We start from the raw sequence: 19,637 nt of genomic DNA, 5'->3' as shown, positions 1-19,637 counted from the left end.
TGTGTGAGGGCGCGTGTTACAGTTGAATTGAAATAACTAGAGTCCGAAATAAATTCTAAGTATTCATTTAAGGCAGGAAAGCAAAACCGGCGCTGGGCGGCCGGGGAGGCGCAGCTCCATGCAGGCTCGCAAATTCCGACAAGTGACACAGCGCTTTTATGCTCAGCTTCAAGGCCGGTTTTAAGCAAACAGTTATGCTCAGTCCCGTAGCAAGAAGCTGCATATTAAAAAACTAAACTATTTTTACACTAAGGTCTAAACAAAGGCAAAAGTTGTCATAGTAACATGAGATTATGGTTTAACATTTGCCTTGGAGAAAGTACGTCTTGCAATCTCATGGTTAAGTCTTTTCTCGCCAGACAGAACGTTCTCAAGTCTGTTGCAGCAAGATCATTCTTTTTGTTAAAACCTCATTTGATCAGCAAATTACCCTTAGTTACAGTGTGTGTGTGAGTACGTGAGTGAGTGGGGGGGGCATGGGCGGTGTGTGAGGCGGCCCGGGCGGCGTGCGTGTGTGTGAGAGAGTGTGAGGGCACGCGTGTGTCTGTGAGGGGGAGCCCGGGCGGCGCGTGTGTGTGTGTCTGTGTCTGTGTGTGGGGGGGAACCCGGGTGCTGCGTATGAGGGACCCTCGGTGCCGTCGGGGCTGCTGCAAGGAGACGCAGGCGCGTGTGGTGCGGACCTCGGCACTCTCAGGCGTGGTGAGTCCTGCGGTGGTTCTGGGGCTTTGTGGGCTGGACAATTCAATAATTACCTGGGTAGGGTGGGATGGTCGTGAAGTTCTGGTGGCTGTAAGGTAATGGCTACAAAGCGGGGGTGGGGTGGGTGTCAGAGAACGGGGCTGGGAGCTCCTGGAAGCACTGCTGTGCCCGCGGGAGCTGTGCCCAGAGGGGTGGGGGCGCTTCAGGCAGGGGACGTGGGGCTCCAGGCGGCGCTGAGTCAGGGTGCTGCAGTGCCCTCAGTAGAAGAGCAGGCCTGGTGCCTGAGGAAAGCGGGTGCTTCCAAAAGGCAGTAGGGCAGCAGTGGTTGATGTGCATTTTGGTAGCTCCTTGCCAGGGTCCCCTTGCCCCTTCCTAGCTTGGGAGGCCTCGGTGGGGCTGTAGTGCTGCCTGGGGAGGGCTGCAGGGGGCTGTTCTGCCCCGTAACTCCAGAGCAGAGTGATGAGCCATCCTGCCCTGCAAGCCTTGGGGTGGCTGCTTTGGCTTTGTATTGGCAAGCCCATGGCCAGCTGTCTGAATCGTCTGGGCAATGGTGCTGGGGGACCCAGAGCCCCCTGCAAAGCAGATGTCCTCCTTGGCAGGTGCAGGGCTCCCTGCTCACAGGCCTAGAAAACAGAGTGAGATGGCATCTCAGCCAGGTGTGGTGTGGCACGGCAGTGCTGGTACCTGCACATCAACTGCTATCAAGGTGTCCCCTCCTCCAGACTGTTGCCATCAGTGAAGTTTCTGGTGCTTTGTGGGAGCAGGGCTGTAGGGGGTTACGGTTTAGCATTGCTTGGTGCTGGAGCCACGGGCTACTGGGTTGCCTGGCCATCAAGATGTACAGGCCAAAGCACAGCTGGGTTGTAGTCCTGTTGGGCATGTGCACAGGGGTGTGTGCGCGCGTGTGTGTGCTGGCGGTGTCGGCTGCAGGAGCACAGCCTGGCATAAACTTGCTGGGACACAGCTTCCTCCTTCAAAAATAAATAAATTCTTAGGCACGTCTGGGTCAGCAGAGTGAACTTATGGGCTCTGTGTTTTAGGGTGGTGTGGTACCTGCAACTTGGTAGCAAGACACCCTCTCGGGGCCTGCATGTGAGCTTCCAGTCCCACTGAGAGTTGGCCATTTTGCTCTTAATGCTGAGGCTCTCCAGGGAAGGTACTTCATGATGGAGCTGTGGGTTCCTGCTGAGCCTTGCTGGGGCTGTGGTGAAGGCTCCTGGCTATTGACAGCCCAAGCCTGGGGTCCCCTGGAGCAGACTTTCTGGATAGGTCCCCACTTTGCCTGTCAGACTTAGAGCCCATTTTGCTCTGCCCTCGGGCTGCTGCAGTCAGTTGGGTCTTCAGAGTCTCTGTGCAACCCGTTTCCCACCTGCTGCGCTGAGAGGGATGATGGTGACGCACATGCATACTCAAATGCCACCTTGGTATTGAAATTTTACTCTGACTGAAGGCTTGGAGGAAGTTTTCCCTCCTGTGGTCACTCACCTGAGTGAGCCAAAGGGCACAGTCAGCAGCCGGCCTTGGGGTGTCAGAGGCTCCTGCGAATGTTTTGGAGGGAGAGATGGTTTAGCCCGGTGCCTGTGCTGGCCAGGGGCTGCTGGGGCTGGGCTCCTGCAGCTTTCTCCACCTGTGGCAGCCCACGGCGGGGGAGCAGGTAAGACCTCGGGGTGACCTGCAGGCACGTAATCTGACCTGGATTAAGGGAAAATGTGCGCTTTCCTTCTACTGATGGCAGCCCCTGTCCAGCTGGAAAGGTATGCAAGATCTGTGAACTAAATGCTTAAAAACACGCAGGGAAGAGCCTTATTTCCTTCACTTTCTCATAGCTCCTTGCTTGTTCCTATGCAGGATAGGGCGCTGCTGCAGAGGAACGATGGTGCTAGAATGCTTGGCCTGTGAACTGGCAAGGTGAATGTAAGAAAAATTAAATGGGGTGTTTTTATGTAAAAATCGCCTTGAGTGGATGCATGTGGTTGAAACCCCGGGGAAATCATATCAGAACACAGAACACTTGTTTCGATTTAAAAAAGAAGACAATTAAAGGAAATGAGGGGGCCTCTGGCCTTAAACTGGGTTCCGGGGAGCTGTAGACTTCCTGGTGCGGCAAAGGTGCCCAGCACTGTTGGGTGCTGAGGCTAGGTAGGCAGCAGGGGGACAGGATGGGCATCAGGCAAGAAGCTGTGGTACATGCCTGGCAGCTGTGGGTGGGGGAGCCCTGGGGAGCTTGGGGCCCCATGTGTGCTTCATGCTTTACCCAGGGCGTTTTGGGTATCCTGGGTGTCACTGAGGAGGTTTTTGGGTGAGCCGTTTGTCACTGAGGGGGGTTGTGGATACCCTCTGTGTCATTTGGGGAAGCTATGGATGCTCTGCCTGTCACTGAGGGGCGTGCTCAGCATCACTCCTGTCGCTAGGGTGGTTTGGGGATGTCCCATGTGTCACTTATGGGGATGTCATGGGCATGTGTCATGGCATTTGCCCTTTGGCCACCTGTGAAGTCCTTTGGCACGTTGAGTGCCGAGTGCTCTGGCCTCGGGGCAGCCTGGGGCAAGTCTGAGGCTCCTTCCCTGCTCACAGCTAGGACTGCGTCCCTGGGTGGGGGCTGCGTCCCCGGGTGGGCGCTGCACTGAGCTAGCTCTCTTTGTTCTCTGGAAAGTCATCATTGTCCCTGCCTTTGCCCTTGTCCATGTTAGTGTGAGCGAGCGAGCTCGTCCTTTCGGCCTCCGATCAAGTTGCTGCAGCTTAGTTTGAGTTTCCCAGGAGAGGAAGAAGGGCTCTGCAGCCTCAGGGGCAAGTGGAGGGTGAGTCTGGGCTTGTCCCTTCTTTCCCTGGACAGAGTGAAGGCACCCAACAGGAGTGTGGGAGCAGTGACCTGCCTGTAGTCAGGGCCTGGGTCTCCATCTGTGTGGCCACCTGCCCCATCCTTGGGGGGTGTGTTGCTTGCTTGGCAGGGGGTGCTTGGAGGGACCCCATGTGATCAGGTGGGTATCTTTGGCCTCAGTGTTCACAGGCATGGGGCCAAGATGTGTGGGACTGGGTGAGCCCTCCCTGTCATCGGGGCTGGGGTTCTGGCTGGCTGCTGGGGGGTGTTCCTGTCGCTGGAGGGGAAGGATGAGCTCTTTGGCCCCTTGTGTGTCTACCTGTAGGCAGGCTGTGGGTCTGGGAGCCTTGGTGCTCTACCGGCAGCTCTTGTGGGGTGATTGCCGTGTTCGTGGGGGTCCAGGTCAGGGTGCCCCAAGTGGAGAGAAGGAGCCTTTGGGATAAGTGCTGCCCCGTAACGCGGGGCCCAGCCAGTGCCCTACGGTCCTGGGCATTTGCAGTCCTGTAAGCAGGGGTGCAGCCTCTGTGGCCGCTGCCTTGCAGCTGCAGCTCCGTTTGCCCAGGCTGCCTGCCTCAGAGCCCAGCCAGTTCCAGTGCGGTCCAGAACACTGCTGTGCATCGCTTCGGTGAGAAAAGCTGATGGGTACGGGGGTGGGCTGGTGGCTTGTAGTGCTGTGGGGGTCAGAGTCCTGCTGTCCTTCAGGCAGAGGCACAGAGCTCTGCATCCTGTGCAGCAGCTGTTGCAAGAGAAGGAAAGGTCATTGCATGGAACTGTGAGGCAAGGGTGAGCACGACATGTTCTTCATGGGTACCCAGTAAAATGCTGTGGATTTGGAGCTCAGAAAAAAACCCTGAAGTGCTGTGGTTTTGGGCTAAAAATGTAGACCAAGTCTTGCATTGTCATTGTTTGAAAACAGAGATTAAGCGCTGTGTGTTGGGAGCCTTAAAACAAGCTCTGGGGGCTGGTTTGGGGGCTCAAAAGCACAGCCCTGTGTTTCTGAAGCTCTGAAGGCCGAGTCCTGCATTTTCACTGCTTGAAAACAGACCAAGTGCTGTGTTTTGGGGGCTCAAAACCAGTTAGCAAGCATTACATTTCTGAAGCTTAGACTACATCATGCGTTTTCATAACTTGAAAATGCAGACCAAGTTTTGCTTTTCTGGGACTCAGGAAAAAAAACCTAGAAGTGCTGCATTTTTGGGACGTGGAAATGGAGGCTGTGTGCTGTTTTCAGCCCCTAGAATGGAAGCCTGGGGGGAACTTTGGGCAGGCGGGTGGGTGGGAGACAAGAGTGTGGGAGGGCACTGGGGGACAGGTGGGCAGGGTACATGGAGGGGGTGGGAGTATGGTTGCATTGGTCCCTGAAGTTAAGGAGGCCGGTGCGCACAAGGCACCGCTCAACATCTGAGCTAGTGTCTGGGAGGAAACATGCTTTTTTCTAACTCTTTATTCAAGGTTTGTACAATGACTGGAATAGTTATTAAATAATTAGTCAATATTTAGACAACATACAATTATGACCATTAATATTTTAAGTCATGACAGTGATTTACAACCTTGCCAAAAGCCCAGATTGCTGCAATTAGCTTGTAACAAGAAGGAGCAGCAATTAACACGCCAGAATATCCAACGGTAAGAGTGTCTATGAGCTTGAGCTGAAGCACCCATCAGCTGGAGCTGTAAGATGCAGAAGCACCTCTTCCTGGAGCATCCAGTAGCCAGAGTTGCTGTGTAGAGCTGGAGTTTCAAGAAGCAGGAGTTGAAATAACCTAGGGCTTCAAATAACTTGAGCAGTAACGTGCTGGAGCATCCATCAGCAGGAACTGTAAGAAGCAGGAGCATCTCTTATTCCAAGTGTCCAGTGGCTGGAGGCGGAGCTTCAACAAAGTGGAGCTGGAATGAGCTGGAGCTGAAACTAAAACAAGCTGAGCAGCCATCAGCTAGAGTGATAAGATGCAGGCCCTGAAATGACTTGGAGCTTCACGTTATTTGAGCTGGTGTCCATCATTTGGAGCTGGAGCAAACTGGAGGATCTTATAGCTGAAGCTGCTGTATAGAGCTGGAGCTGAAATTATCTGAAACTGATACAAGCCCGAGTGTCCATCGGCCAGAGCTGTGATGAGCAGCAGCAGTTAAGAAGCAGAAGCATCTCTTATGCCAACTGTGCAGTAGCCAAGCTGGAACGTAGAGCTGGAGCTTCAAGAAAACAGCTGTAAGAAGCGGGAGCTGAAGTAAGTTGGAGCTTCAAATAATGTGAGCTGGAACAAGCTGCAATATAGAGCTGGAATTACCTGAAACTGAAACAAGCTAGAGCATCCATCAGCCAGAACTGGATGAAGCAGGAGCATCTCTTACCCTGAGGGTCCAGTAGCCAGTGCTGGAATGAACTGGAGCTGAAGCTGAAACAAGCCCGAGCAGCCATCAGCTGGAGCTGTAAGGCGGCAGAACTGCCATGCAAAAGCTGGAGCTTCAACAACCTGGACCTGAAATTACCTTAAACTGAAAGAAGCCAGAGCTACAGGAAACTGAAGTGGCCAGTAGCTGAAATTGAAATTACCTGAACCTGAAATGAGCAGCGGCAGCATCCTCATTACAAACCATGTAGAAGCCGGAACCAAAACTGCAAGAAGCAGGAATTGAAATTAGTTTGGGCTTTGTGAGTAATAATATGCTGGACTGTCCGTCAACAAGAGTGTAACAAGCAGGAGCATCTCTTATCTGGAGTGTCCAGTTGTGCTAGAGCTGCCGTACAGCGGCAGTGCCCACTAGCTGGGGCTGCAACAAGCTGTGGCATCCATCAGCCGCAACTGCACTCTCAGCATGTTAGAGCAGAGGAGTATCTGCTCTCCGCAGCCTCTAATAGCCAGAGCTGAGGTAACCAGCAGCTGTAACAGGAAGGAGTGCCTATAAGCAGGAATGTCTCCTGCCTGGAGCTGAAATTACCTGGAGTCAGGGTGTCCATCAACCAGATCCATACTTTGAGGTGGGTGCAGGTAGGAGCTCTTCACAGCCAGGAGCAGCAGGGAGGTGAGTTGTCCTTCTGCAAGCGAGGAGCCTGGCCTGGCCTCTTCCCCCCAGCTCTCCCAGGCAGCCATGCTGTGAGGGGGCACAGGCTGCAGCGCACAGGTAAGGCGGTGGCATTGATACCGAAAAATCGGAGACAGTGTTAGAAAGCAGGCATGCTTTATTTTTGGTGCTGGATGCGCAGGGGATAAGTTCCACCCAATGTGCATACAGGCTTTGCTCTTTATCTTTATATGGCCGATCTATACAGATTAATGGCATATCTGAGACGCTATTGGCATACTCATTACAGTTCCAAGAACTATACTTATCATATCTAGACTCTTACTACACATGTGGCCTAATGGGTCAGAGGTCCTTTGGTGGTTATTTGGGACATCTTCATCCTTTCTTCATCCTCTTCTTCATCTTCCTCTTCTTCTTCCCCTTTTGATGACTTTCTGTCTGGCCCTGCATCAGCACTCTTGGCTCGTGTCTTGGTTTTGGACTAGTTCTTATCTACATAGCGAACTACAGAATGCATCATTCTGCTAGTAGCTAAAGTACATAATATGCTGTTGTACAGCTCAGCCATGTCATGAATACATTAATTGCAACATTTACAGTTAAGCACACTGATAAAATTCCTCCGGTATCAATCCCCCCTTTTCTTTTGATGATTTGTGTAAAACAAAACATCCTCCTTGTAACACTTATTCTGTTTTAAACTAATCATTTATACTGGCATCTTCAACACAATTCTGTCATAAAATTAACAGCACTGAATCATAACACGAGAGAAGGCAAATTCCCAATACGGCTATAATTACGATAAACAAATTTTTTAACCAGGGCAAATTAGGTAGCTGTGAGGTGAGTTTGTGCCAAATTTCTTTGAATCCCCAATTAGTCTCATCGTTGCCTGTTCATGTAAAATTTTAGTTTTTTCCCAGTCTGTCTGTAAATCGGTAGAAATTCTGCCACTTTAATCCACATACGTACAACAACTTGTATTAATAACTGTACAAACACCTCCCCGTGAGGCTAATAATAAACCAAGAGTCATTTGATTCTGCAGAGCTACCTTTGATAAACTAGACACTTCATCTTGCAGTGCCTGTATTGCATCCATGGTCCTGTTCTCAGTATTTTGTATTACTGCTGATATATTCACGATTGTCTTCTCTAGGTCACTTACTCCTAACTATCTAGCAAAGCTATGGAAGGCTGTGGGTCTGTCTGCAATAGCATTTAGTCATCTTCTGGTTCATTTGAAAAAGATTCTAATCCAATTATTGAGCTGTTATTGTGAGATTGGGAACTAAGGCTCCACGGGCACATGCTCCTTGCCAGTTGGGGGTAATGCTTTATAAGCAGTTTCTCCACATGGCCAGTACCAACCACTTCCTGCCAGGACCGGGAGACCAAGTTAATTTTTTCTGTCCCTGTGGCTTAATGTAGGTCTCCAAAATGACTTGGTTCTATTACACTGAGGGAAGCAGCCTATAAAGGCTTCATAGTTTCTGTTAGCTACATGATTATTACACCCATCATCTCCAGATTTTAAGTCACTAGCGCTTACAGAATTGTTGCCTGGACCGTATAAACAAAGGGTCAAGTTTTGACTGTAGCAACATTGTAACCTGTGTTTCCCTGCTCTCTTTTGAAAGGTACTCTGCCACCAAGGATTCTTAGGGTGTCCTTTGCCATACTCTGGATTGTTAATTTCATTGGGGTTGGTATGGGCACTCCCATTAAAGGTAGGCCTTGCCCCCTCCCTGAAGTTGGCAGTTGAGTACAAATCCAGCAATCGCTTCTGTTTAAGGCATCAGTAACATTTTGGACCAACATTAGGTACAAATTTTCATCCCACCCTACATCAAGATCACTTGAGTTACAAGTTCTATAGTTAATAATATCTGATTATACATTTGGTCTACTAAATTTTAACTTCATTGGTGATTGTTATTCTACAATTCAGGGTGTAGGGGCCTTTTTTACTCTGGAGTAATGGATCCAAGGCCCTTTTCCATCTAATTTTACTGCTGTGTTCATGGTCAGCAATACCTGATATGGTCCTTTCGGTGTTTTTTTCCAATCGTTCCAGCATCCAGCTTTTTAAGCAGTCCCAGTTTCCTGACAGGAAGGGGAGTATTGGAGAATCCAGTCCTGTCTCAGGTACCTGTAACAGATTTCTGAAATTAAAAAATTATTTTTCCTAAAGTTATCAGACAATTTTTCAAAGAGAATTCCCCTTCCATTACTGCATTTGTTGGTACATCTGGGACCTGACAGTATTTTCCATACATTCAAAGGGGTTTATTTTAATTTCCTACCTAGTTGTACTCTTAATTTTTAATAGAGCTATTGGTAAGGCCTAAACCCAATTTAAATCTGTTTCTTGACAAATTTTTCGAAGTTGCAATTTTAGTGTATGATTCATTCTTTCTACCCTTCCACTTGATTGTGGTATGGGATATGACATTTTCAAGTAATTCTTATAACATTTGCTTACTTGCTCTACAGTTTTTGCAAAAAAGTGTGGTCCTGTATCTGATGATAAGCTTTGTGGAACTCCAAATCAAGGAATAATTTATTTAAATAATACCTTAACTACTTTACTAGCTTTATTGGTGCGACAGGGAAAGGCTTCTGGTCACCCAGAAAAGGTATCCACTAAAGCCAGTAAATATCTATGATTTTCCTTTCAGGGTACCTCAGTAAAATTGATTTGCCAGCAGTCCCCAGGAGAGTGTCCTTGTCTGGTAACTTCAAATCGAATCCCATTCTCTGTCTTTGGGTTGTTTCTTTGGCATATTTTACATTGTTTGGTGATTGACCTTACAATTTTCTACATATTTTTACTCAAAACTGATCTTTGTAGACGTTTAACTAAATTTTCAGTTCCCAAGTGAGTGTGTTTTCTCTGGGCTAATTCAGTCATTATTTGTTGCGGAAGAACAATTCTATTATCTTCAGTAATGGCCCACCTGTTTTCTTTTATTGTGCCCCTTTGGGTATCAATCACTTTTTGATCTTCTGTCATACACTGGGGTTTCAGGTAATTGTGGAGACTGTAAGGGAACCAGGGCTAACAAGGGCAGATTATTCTCTTCTGCTGCAATCCATGCTGCTAGATCTGTTTTCCAGTTTCCCCTTTCTGTCATGTTGTACATAAACTGTGATTCTTTGTCCCAAAGTAAATTTTTGAGTTTCCTGGATAATCAGAATGGTGGCAGCCACGGCCCTCAAACATCTGGGCCATCCTTTGCTCGTGTTGTCTAGTTGTTTAGAAAAATACGCCACAGGTTTTTTGAAGGAGCCTAATTTCTATGTCAGTACTCCCAGTGCAATGGCTTCTTTCTCATAAACAAACAGTTCAAAAGGTTTTTCTAAGTCTGGAAGACCAAGGACTAGAGCATTCATGAGGGACTGTGTAGCTTCTTTGAAGGCTGTCCTTCCTGCTGCATTCCACTCCAGATGTGATCCCATCGATCTATTTAAGAGTCCGTATAAATGGTTTACTAATAGTCCATAGTCAGTCATCTGTAATTGGCATCATCCCAGGATTCCCAGAAACATTCTCAGTTTATGAACAGTCCGTTGTTCTGGGAGTTGGCAAATTGTTTCTTTTTGCCCAACACTGGGAGCTTGTTGTCTTTGGGAAATATCAAACCCCAGGTACTTCATGGTCTGCTTTCCAGTCTGGGTTGTGTTTCTTGACACTGTATCCAGCTAGCCCGGCTTGGCCTCGTATCTCTCCAGCCCAGACCAGAGGGAATCACTGTGTCCTCCACTTCCATCGGGATTTCCCCATTCTCTTTTCTATCCTCCTGTAAAAATAGTACCAGCACATGAACATAGTTACCTTCAGGAGTCATCATTTTAACATCTTCACCCTTAAATTTGATTGTTGCTTGTAAAGGTTTGGGGGCTCCTGGCAAATACAAAAACCGATGAGTTTTCCTATTTTAGATTATATTGGTGTAAAGAACGATGCTGCTTTGGCTTTCCCTGTTGCACCAACAATTCAAATACCATTGTTTACTGAATGTGTTGCCCCGGTATCTACCAAAAACTTAATTTCTGTCTGATCTTCCTCCAGCTTATACTCGGCATGACATCACATGGTATGGAATAGCCCTTTGGCTAGTTTGGGTCAGCTGTCTTGACCATGTCCCCTCCAAAATTCTCATGCCCCTCCAGTCATTTCGCTGGCAGGGCCCAAGAAACTGAAAAGTCCTTGACTTTATATTGTTAATCTTGTTCTCACACTAAATCCAAAACTCAGCACTGCACCAGCTAAAATCAACTCTTAGTTGAAACCGGGACAGACATTCTATACCATTTACATCATGTCACAATTTCTAAGACAACCTCATTAACGACCACCACCTCTTTCCCATCTTTTGATGTTATACACAGATATCATTCCCCTAGAAAAATGTCTATCCACAGATGCCGTTTAGTTCATGACTTTGGGCTCTGTCTGTTACAGGGGTCGCTCAGAAGCAGAGAGGTGGTGTGTTCTATGGGGTTATTGGGTACCAAAGTCAGCTCCAGTCAGGTCACTGATACACTTGCACTGTTTCTTGTAAGAAGCTCCAGTGGCTCAGGTGGTTTCTGTCACACTGGGGTTCAAGTCTGTCCAGTACAGCAGCATGGACACAGCAGCTATGTCCTGGCTGTTTGCCAGCCCAGGTGCATCACCACTGCTGTTATCAAAATGTTCCTGGGCACAGCACTGTGAGGTGATAAGCAGTACAGCAAGCAGCGAAAGCAAAAAGCAGCCACAAATAGCGCTAGACTCTACAGCAGGCAAGCCCCATGGCAAGCACAGAAACCACACAATTGAACAGCAATAACAGCTATAAATTCAAACTAGCACATTCCAAACAAATCTGTCCTTATCTCAAACACTTCATGCCCCACACTGGGTTCCAAAAAGGACTGTCATAATTTAATCCTGGCCAGCGACTAAGCACTGTGAAGCCGTTTGCTTGCTCCCCCCACAGTGGGATGGGGGAGAGGATCAGAAGAGAAAAAGTGAGAAAACTTGTGGGTTTGGATAAAGACAGTTTAATAGGTAAAGCAAAAGCCACACATGCAAGCACAGCAAAACAAGGAATTCATTCACCACTTCCCATGGCAGGCAGGTGCTCAGCCATCTCTGGGAAAGCTGGGCTCCATTATGCATAATGGTTACTTGGGAAGGCAGACATTATAATGCTGAACATCCCCCCCCTTCCTTTTTCTTCCCCAGTTTCCAATTTCAAACACCTCTGTCCTATATTACAAGACAAACAACATCTCCTTGGAGGTCTCCTGACAAATTAACTCATAATTCTCTAATGACAGCACTAAAGGATCACCCGGTGCCAAATTAATTCCATACTTTCTGCCTCTTGGGATGATTATGTAAGGTAAAAACCATACCAGAGTATATAGCCTCGTGCCATTTTACTTCCCTTCTTAAAAAAAACATCAATTATAACAAAGGAACGTAATCTGAAGTTCCACCTATAGCTGTTCTCTAACTTATAAAGTGGCCACCGCTGATTACAGTATTTAATCAAGTCCACTCACCTGGTGCTACCTCTCAGTGGACCTATAATATTTCTCCAGTGCTGTAAAATACACCCCAAAGGGGATTTCCTTATTATATCATTCTCCAGCTTAGACATGTTGCATCCCACTCTTAGTATATTATATCCAACCGAAATTCACAAATACAAATGTCACAAATAATAATGTAACAGCCAAGTAATAATAACAGAACGCAGGCACAGACTCAAACAAACAAAGAGTCTTAATTCAGGTGCCCGTGTCACCCATGTGAACACAGGTACAGACCCTGCCAAATTCAGAGGTGCACCTAACACACTCTGTGGGACATCTTACAACACCAGGAACACGTCTCAACTTATGCGTAGGACTTCAAATCAAAATTCAAAATCAAAATAATGCCTTTATCTTACCAGTGAGGTTCCACTCATGAGACTGGCAGAGCCAGGATGGCGTTGTCCCTGAGAAATCCTCAGTGCCGGCTGGGCATCCTGTGATCCCGTACTCAGTCCGAGCTCAGAAGCAGGAGAAGCAGGGCCCCCATCCTTATTGCCGATTTGATACCTAAAAATCTGAGACAGAACTCCCCAATACCTGGTTTGGAGCGTTAGAAAGCAGTCATGCTTTATTTTGTCTGGCTGTTCTATACATATTAATGAAATTTCTGAGAAACTTAGCATATTCATTACATTCCAAGAACTACTTATCATATTTACACTCTTACTATGCATCTGTGGCCCAATGGGTCAGGCTCCTTTGGTGGTTGTTTGGGACATCATCATCCTTTCTTCATTTTTCTCTTTTTTCCCTTTTGATGACTTTCTCCTGGCCCTGTTTCAACACTCTTGGCTCATGTCTTGGTTTTGGACCACTTCTTACCTACATAGTAGCTAAACTATACAATGCAGCCTTCTGCTACATAATGTGGCATTGTAAAGGTCGGCCTGTATGCCTGTAACGGATACATTAGTTGCAATTTTTACAGTTAAACACACTGATAAAATTCCTACAGTATCAGCACGAGGCAGCGGTGTCTCCTCTGTATCTGTGAAAGGGGAGAGAAACTGGCTGGTCAGAGCTCCTGGAGTGCCCTGCACGGCCCCACAACACCCACTGGAGATGCCCGTCATGGGCAAGGACAGCTCTTCCCTCCTGCCCACGCCTGGCTTTCGGCAGAGGCTGCCCTCACTGGGGAGGGCAGGGAGAGGTGACAACAGGAGAGCCTGGGGCTCAGCCTGAGAAAACACGTTTCTCCCCAGAAAAGCAGCCAAGAGCGAGCGCTGTGCTAGACCCCCCTGCTCAGCGAGGGGCATTTTGGGCACAGAATGACACAGAGCCACGCTGGGGCTGGGGTGGTTGATTCCCACCCAGGGCTGGGCCTGGCAAAGCCAAGAGCTGTACATCAGACAGAGCTGAACCAAGCCAGGAGGACTTCAGGAGGGGCCCAGAACAACCAGAAGCCCCGCAGGGGTGCAGGACGGGGCTGTCCCTGGCCCAGCCGTGGCTGAGAGCCACACCAGCGCTCGCCAGGGAGGGGCTGGGTGGTGGCTGATGGCACTGGGGGCAGCTGCCCTGGGACAGCTCTGGCACCAGAGCTTCCCTCAGCCTCCTCCCACAGCAACCAGTCCCAGGACCATGGGGCACCTGCCCCCACCACCGCCAGGACCCCTGCCCAGGGGTGCTGCTGGCGCAGCCCCAAACCACCCTGCAGCAGGACATGCAACGCAGACAGAAGCCACAGGCGAAGTCATTTCCCTCCCGAGCAACAGCCAGGCGCAACAGAGACGTGAGGCACAGCCATGGCCATCACCTCGACCTCACTGCAGCCAGGGCCGCTTCCTGGGAGCGGTGCCAGCCCCAAACCACCCTGCAACAGCCAGGACTGGCACCAGCACCAGAAGGCACAAGCAAGGCACATACTTCTCCTCAGCCACAGCCAGACACAGGTTCCTCAGCTCACATGTGTTTGAGATGCTCCTGCGTGCCTGACCCTGCCAGATAGCCCTGGAGCATGGCCTGCCTGCCTCAGAGCGCTCACCTGACATTTCCTACTGTGTCAGTGTCCCCTGGTGCTGCCTGTTGGGGCCGCATTCTTCACACAGGCTCGGACTGATCCTTTCTGCCTCGGACTGATCCTTTCTGCTGCTTGGCTGCTCCCTTGTACCATTGTCTGCACTGAAAAAGCCCCTTGTGAGGAAGCCAGGGTGTCGCAGCCAGGAGGATGCAACTGACCCTGATGCCTGGCCATCACCGTGGCAAACCGAGTCTCAACACTGCATGCTTTGCATCCAGAAAGCGGTTTATATGACCCTCAACATCAGCCAAAATATCTAAGCACCTACCAAGAGATATGTTATAGCATGGGTATAGTGTTCCCTCAGTAGCACAGAAGGTTCAGTGATCCCTTGCAGTAGAAAGGGTATTTTTAGCTTTATGTTGCATATGTTTGATTCAACTGTTTTCATTACCATGTACGTGAAAAGGAAAGACAGAACCCCTTATTCTTGTAAAAAAAAAAAAAAAATTAACAGGTGAACAACCATGGCTGAAGGGTTAAGGTAAAAAGAAAATCATGGGTAAAGCAAGTTAACAACTAGTGAATCCTATTGCAGATAAAAACTTACTTCTCTTGATGAGGGATGGTGAATCTCCTGTTAGACCTTGTGCTTATGAACATGAGTGCACCTGCTTCCCTCATGAGGATTCACAAGTTGGTAATATTTGTGCTGCCACAGTCAGCGGATGCGTCCCTTCCAGTGTTCCCAATCTCACAGCTTCTTGCGTGGTGTGGGAGAGAAATGATCCTGACCTGTCTCTCTCCAGTGGGACAGACATGGGCGTAACCCAAACAGTTTAAGGGGAAATAAATTCTGACGTGATTGAAAACATAGCTTTTTCACATCATAGAAGAAACAGCATCACTAAAGTAGGCAGGCCAGTCATGGTCCAGCATTTACACATTTTTTTGAAAAGCATTACTAGTATGGACACAGCTTGTCCCCATTTTAGTCCAAGGAAAGAGGTGATGTCGCATATGACAGCTGCAGTCTTGCAATGGACATCCAACAAGAAAAAACTAAGTCATGATTAATCAAAAGAAGGATCTTAACAACTGTTAAATGCAAGTATCTCTTTCCATGGCTCAGTCCTCTGAGGGGATAGGATGAGAGCTTCACCCAGAAGCACCAGACTTCATAACTAGGCTGGATTATTAGCGGTTTGTTGTTTGGACTGATGTTTTTGGCCTTTGATTTTGATTCACGTGCTTGTCTAGTCAGGCAAATTTGTTTTCCATTAATCTTGCTAAATTATCTTGAAACATAAACATTCAGAGTCACTCAAAAAAGTAACCTTTCATGCCCGTGACAAAGCTGAAAGAAATCCCAGGCTCCAAAACCATTACAAGTGAAGTAAAGATGCGTATCATTCACGGTATGTCTAGTTATGTTCCAGCACTGTTCTCCCTCATTGACTTAACCACTCTGATTTTTTTTTTCTATGTATTTGAGTCAAAGGATGTTCAGCCTGTGATTTCTGTGACAGCTGTGTCATTGTTGGGGGATGTTTCTGGGATGGCAGCCCTTGTCTTAGGCCAGGCCTCACAGTGAGCTCTGCTTCAATAAAAATCCTAAAGACGGAGCCTTTGTGAGTACCACAACAGTGAGTGGTTTTCTATTCCTTGTGATTCCAAGAAGAAAGATAGCGAGAAGGTCAGATGGTACCCGAGTTACAGGCAAACACTGACAAATCTGGCAAGTGTACTCTTAAACTACAGCCGAGTCTGTGCATCTGTTTCTGTATACAACCATTCTTCTCTACTGCCAGTGAGCAAAACAGTGACCAGACCTCCAGCTGATACAGATCTACTTACCTTCAGTGCTTCCTGTAGAGGTGTGCTGATCTGCAGCTTCTGAGGCTCCAGGTCTGGAGGAAAGATACAAGCCAGAATAAATAAAAGAGATTGGAAAGAGTAAAGCCCTGAACGCAAGCCTTTTGGGTTGCTTTTGAAAGCACTTCTAATCATAGCATTGCTAAAGGAACATCTTGCAAATGAGTAATTTAAAAAACTTTAATTGGAGGGTCCCTCTAATGACATTATACTGAAACTATACAGTCAGAAATTACTTTAAACTCTCTCTGATTGACTGAATTTCAAGTAATTGTAGGTATTAGACCTGCCCCTAGGGCAGTTCTTGTGGTTTAAGAACTATGCTCTTTTCCTTTTCAAAATTTTTTCTTTCCTTTGTTGCAGCAGGCAAATGGGAAACCAAGTACCACACAGGGAAACCAGCGAGTCACCGGCTGCCATCAGCCTGTGAAACCTGGGACAGGCCAAATTCTGGCCTCTGAGCTCTAGTAACATTAAGGGCCTTTTTAAGGATAGCTTTAAAAACATTCAGATAGGATACAGTGAGAATATGGTTGGGGGTTTTTTTGTTTGTTTGTTTTCTCTGCCTCTATAAATAAAATACAAATGGCAGCATCCTGGTAGTTTTTAAGCTGAAGGAACCTGAAAACCATTGAGCTATTATTTGGGCAGGCTGGGCCCAAATCTGCAAGCTTCCTCTAATGCCAGTGGGCAGGAGAAAGTCGGACACTGTGCAAATCATATGGACTTAAAAAATGGAAGACAAAAGCTGAGATAATGCTAGTGGCCCTGCCTGAAAAGACAGACGATTGCAGAAAACACAGAGCTTTTTTACTGCTGTTACTTGGTAATGACAACAGCCTGTGTCTCTGGTGCGAGGCTGTGTGGGCTCCTGTCTTGACTTTTAGGACCATCAGAAGTAGTGATGTGCACAGGCTGACCGTACCGTAGGGTTCACCTTTTAATCCACTGGTCCATTCCTGGGCCTGGTGTCATTAGGACACGTGGGGGATGCCACCTGCTAAGCTGGAAGTGGGCTTGGATTTTCAGTAGACATCAAGCTCACATTTGGGAGTTCTGCCAAAAGATGCACCTCAACACTTGTGTAAATATTAGAATCATAGAATCATTTAGGTTGGAAAAAACTTTTGAGATCATCAGTGTCCAACCATTAACCCAGGACTGCCAAGTCCATCACTAAACCATGTCCCTAAGCACCGTATCTACATGTTTTTTAAATACCTCCAGGGATGGTGATTCCACCGCCTCCCTGGGCAGCCTGTTCCAATGCCTGACCACCCTTTCTTGCTGCTGTCTTGTTGCTGTCCCCAAAATAAATCACCAGGTAATATTTATGTGGCAAACAATGGATCATGGATTTGAGAGAAAATAATTACTCACCTTCTCTGTGGCTGGTGTGCAAACTGATTTGCTTTGAACCTGTTAACTCCCTGTGTAGTATCATCTTGCACACAATGTACAGAAGAACCAGGTCCTCGCCTCTTGCCTCTGATTACAAGAGGGTGACAAGAGCAGAGACGCTGACTCCTGAGGGGAAAAGATGCTTCTGACTGTTCGATCATTCCCTCCTGGTCCCACTTACTGAGTGAATTTGTGGTGAGTCTCAGAGTAACACCAGGCCCTCTCACCTGGAAGTAACACAGGTTCCCAAGCCAGAAGGGACATAAAGGTTTGAGGAAGACCAGTTGTGGCTGTGCACGATTATGATGTGTTTAATTTCACATCACCACATATGCTCTCTGTACAACCTCCTCCTTGCTTTCCACCTTTGGGAGGAATTACCTGGGTTTACTGATGGTGCATTCTATGACTTTAGCACTGCCTCCCCTCTCCCTAAAACTGCACCGCATGCAAAATATGTTAAACATATGGTGCAAATCCATTTTCCTTGGCCTTTCCCCTCAACAGTTACACACCTGAAGAGCACCAAGTCCATAGGAACCATTTATCTGGGTGTGGATGTGCAGCCACTTTAGTGGTGAGAAACAAACTGGGGAACAGCATTCTGTAACACGCATATTCAGGTGTGTGTGCCTGTCCATATCACTTGATCTACCCCTGTTTGTTTAGTCCTAGATCAAGAAGTAAAATGAATTAGAAATGCTCAGCCCTTGCCAGGAAACAAAATAACTGTGCTAGAATGTTCAAGCACAAGGATCTCAAGAGCCAGTCTTGCCCTTGAGCTGCCTTGCAAAAAATGAGAAGGGAGGATGAATTCTGGGCAGTGTGCTACGCTACAGTTGAGAAGGCTGCCTTTCGTTGTCTCTTCTTTCCCTCACTTTCTACGTAGCCTTGAGGAAGCCAAATTGTAAAACTGTCAAAGGTGTCTAAACCTAAAAAGCATACACAGCTCTCTAGAGGGACTTCACAAATCACCAAGGGGCTTCAATCTCTCAGGATTTCAGCTTCCACTTTGTCAAATAAAGACAAAAGTTCTCGCCACTACACCGCAAGGTCCTTGGGGACCACAGCAGGGGGAAGCTGTCTGTTCAGAGACAGCTTACTGAGTAGTGGGGGGAGAAAGGGATCTCAAGATGCTTTTCATTGCAAGCGAGACCTGTTACATCCTGCCTGGAAATCACAGATTCTCTAAATGTCAGGACAGCAGTTTCCTCTCATTCAAAGCAAAATCTTACAGGCTTACACTCTTTAACATCCATCCCACGCCCCTTTATATACAAAGTCAAATATTTGAGGCACTGAGTTTACTTTTTTCCCTTTCTTTTAACAGATGATACATTCAGGCGTTGGGGTGGCCAAACTCACCTTTCTCAAAGCCTGAAGGGGCAGCTGTGAGGACATGGTGAAAATTCACTCCTTGGACTAAAAAATGGATAAAACTATCGTATATCTGGGAATTTTCTTTTTCACTCTGATGCTGCTGCTTCTGCCTACATGTCTCTCCGAGGTGCTCACCAGCACCTCCACTCTGATGTGGTAGCTGGGGAAAAGTGCTTCCATCTACCCAGCCCAGGCTAACTGCTCCTCATCTCTGTCTTCCATCAAGAGCTGTCATTCCTCCTGTCTCCTGAGGCACCTTCTGTTGTGGCAGAAGTACAGGGGAAAAAGCACAACTGTAGCTGGGTTCTTTAGGGAGCCACACAATAAAAGCAAAGCTGGCAAGACAGAAAGGCAAAACACAGGTAAGAACACCAAGGACAGAACATTACTAACATCCACAACATGCTCCAAACCTGAACGTCAAAATCTGTTTTTCACTAACCTTAAATTAGAAAATGCAACAATAAGAATAATCTTATCATCATCATAACCGTCCATTCAATTCTCCTATGACCTCCTGCACTGTCGAACTACTTGAGCCTGAATCGCTTATTTATCATCTTGTTTTGCAACAGCATAACTCCACTGGTGCTGAGCTGAAGTCTGAAGTACATCTGTCTGTTAAAGACAGTTTGTGTTAGTTCAAGTAATGTTTAGCCTGTAGTGTAACAGCTTCTGTTTCTGGAGAACTTTAGCTCAGTCAACTGCATACATGCCAGAAATAAAATGAATCAAATGTACATGGGAACTCTATATAAATACAAAATGATCTGTGACCTCATTTGTTGTAGCATCTTACACATTCATTTTCTTGACATCCACCAGGGAAAACATAGTCTGAGTGGGGGAACATGCTGCAAGAAATGACATCAGTAACTTTTCAGG

The 19,637-nt window shown here is 47.4% G+C and overlaps 2 long non-coding RNA genes across 4 annotated transcripts; one reads left to right on the top strand and one right to left on the bottom strand.

Moving 5' to 3' along the window:
• The first annotated feature begins 493 nt into the window (after positions 1-493).
• LOC119151297 lies at positions 494-19,533 on the top strand. Its single transcript, XR_005105369.1, has 2 exons — positions 494-699; positions 18,703-19,533. It is a non-coding gene; the product is annotated as an uncharacterized LOC119151297 (long non-coding RNA).
• Positions 4,881-17,163, bottom strand: LOC119151301. Of its 3 annotated transcripts, XR_005105384.1 has the most exons (4): positions 12,807-17,163; positions 12,496-12,676; positions 9,508-10,350; positions 4,881-8,699 (listed from the first exon to the last, which is right to left on the bottom strand). It is a non-coding gene; the product is annotated as an uncharacterized LOC119151301 (long non-coding RNA). The 3 variants fall into 3 exon arrangements; XR_005105383.1 differs by having other exon boundaries at positions 9,234-10,350; positions 12,496-17,163; XR_005105381.1 differs by having other exon boundaries at positions 12,496-17,163.
• Positions 19,534-19,637: the final 104 nt, after the last annotated feature.

Source organism: Falco rusticolus, chromosome 1 (assembly GCF_015220075.1).
Source record: "Falco rusticolus isolate bFalRus1 chromosome 1, bFalRus1.pri, whole genome shotgun sequence".
NCBI classification, from domain to species: domain Eukaryota; kingdom Metazoa; phylum Chordata; class Aves; order Falconiformes; family Falconidae; genus Falco; species Falco rusticolus.
This window is presented reverse-complemented; position numbering and strand designations above follow the sequence as displayed.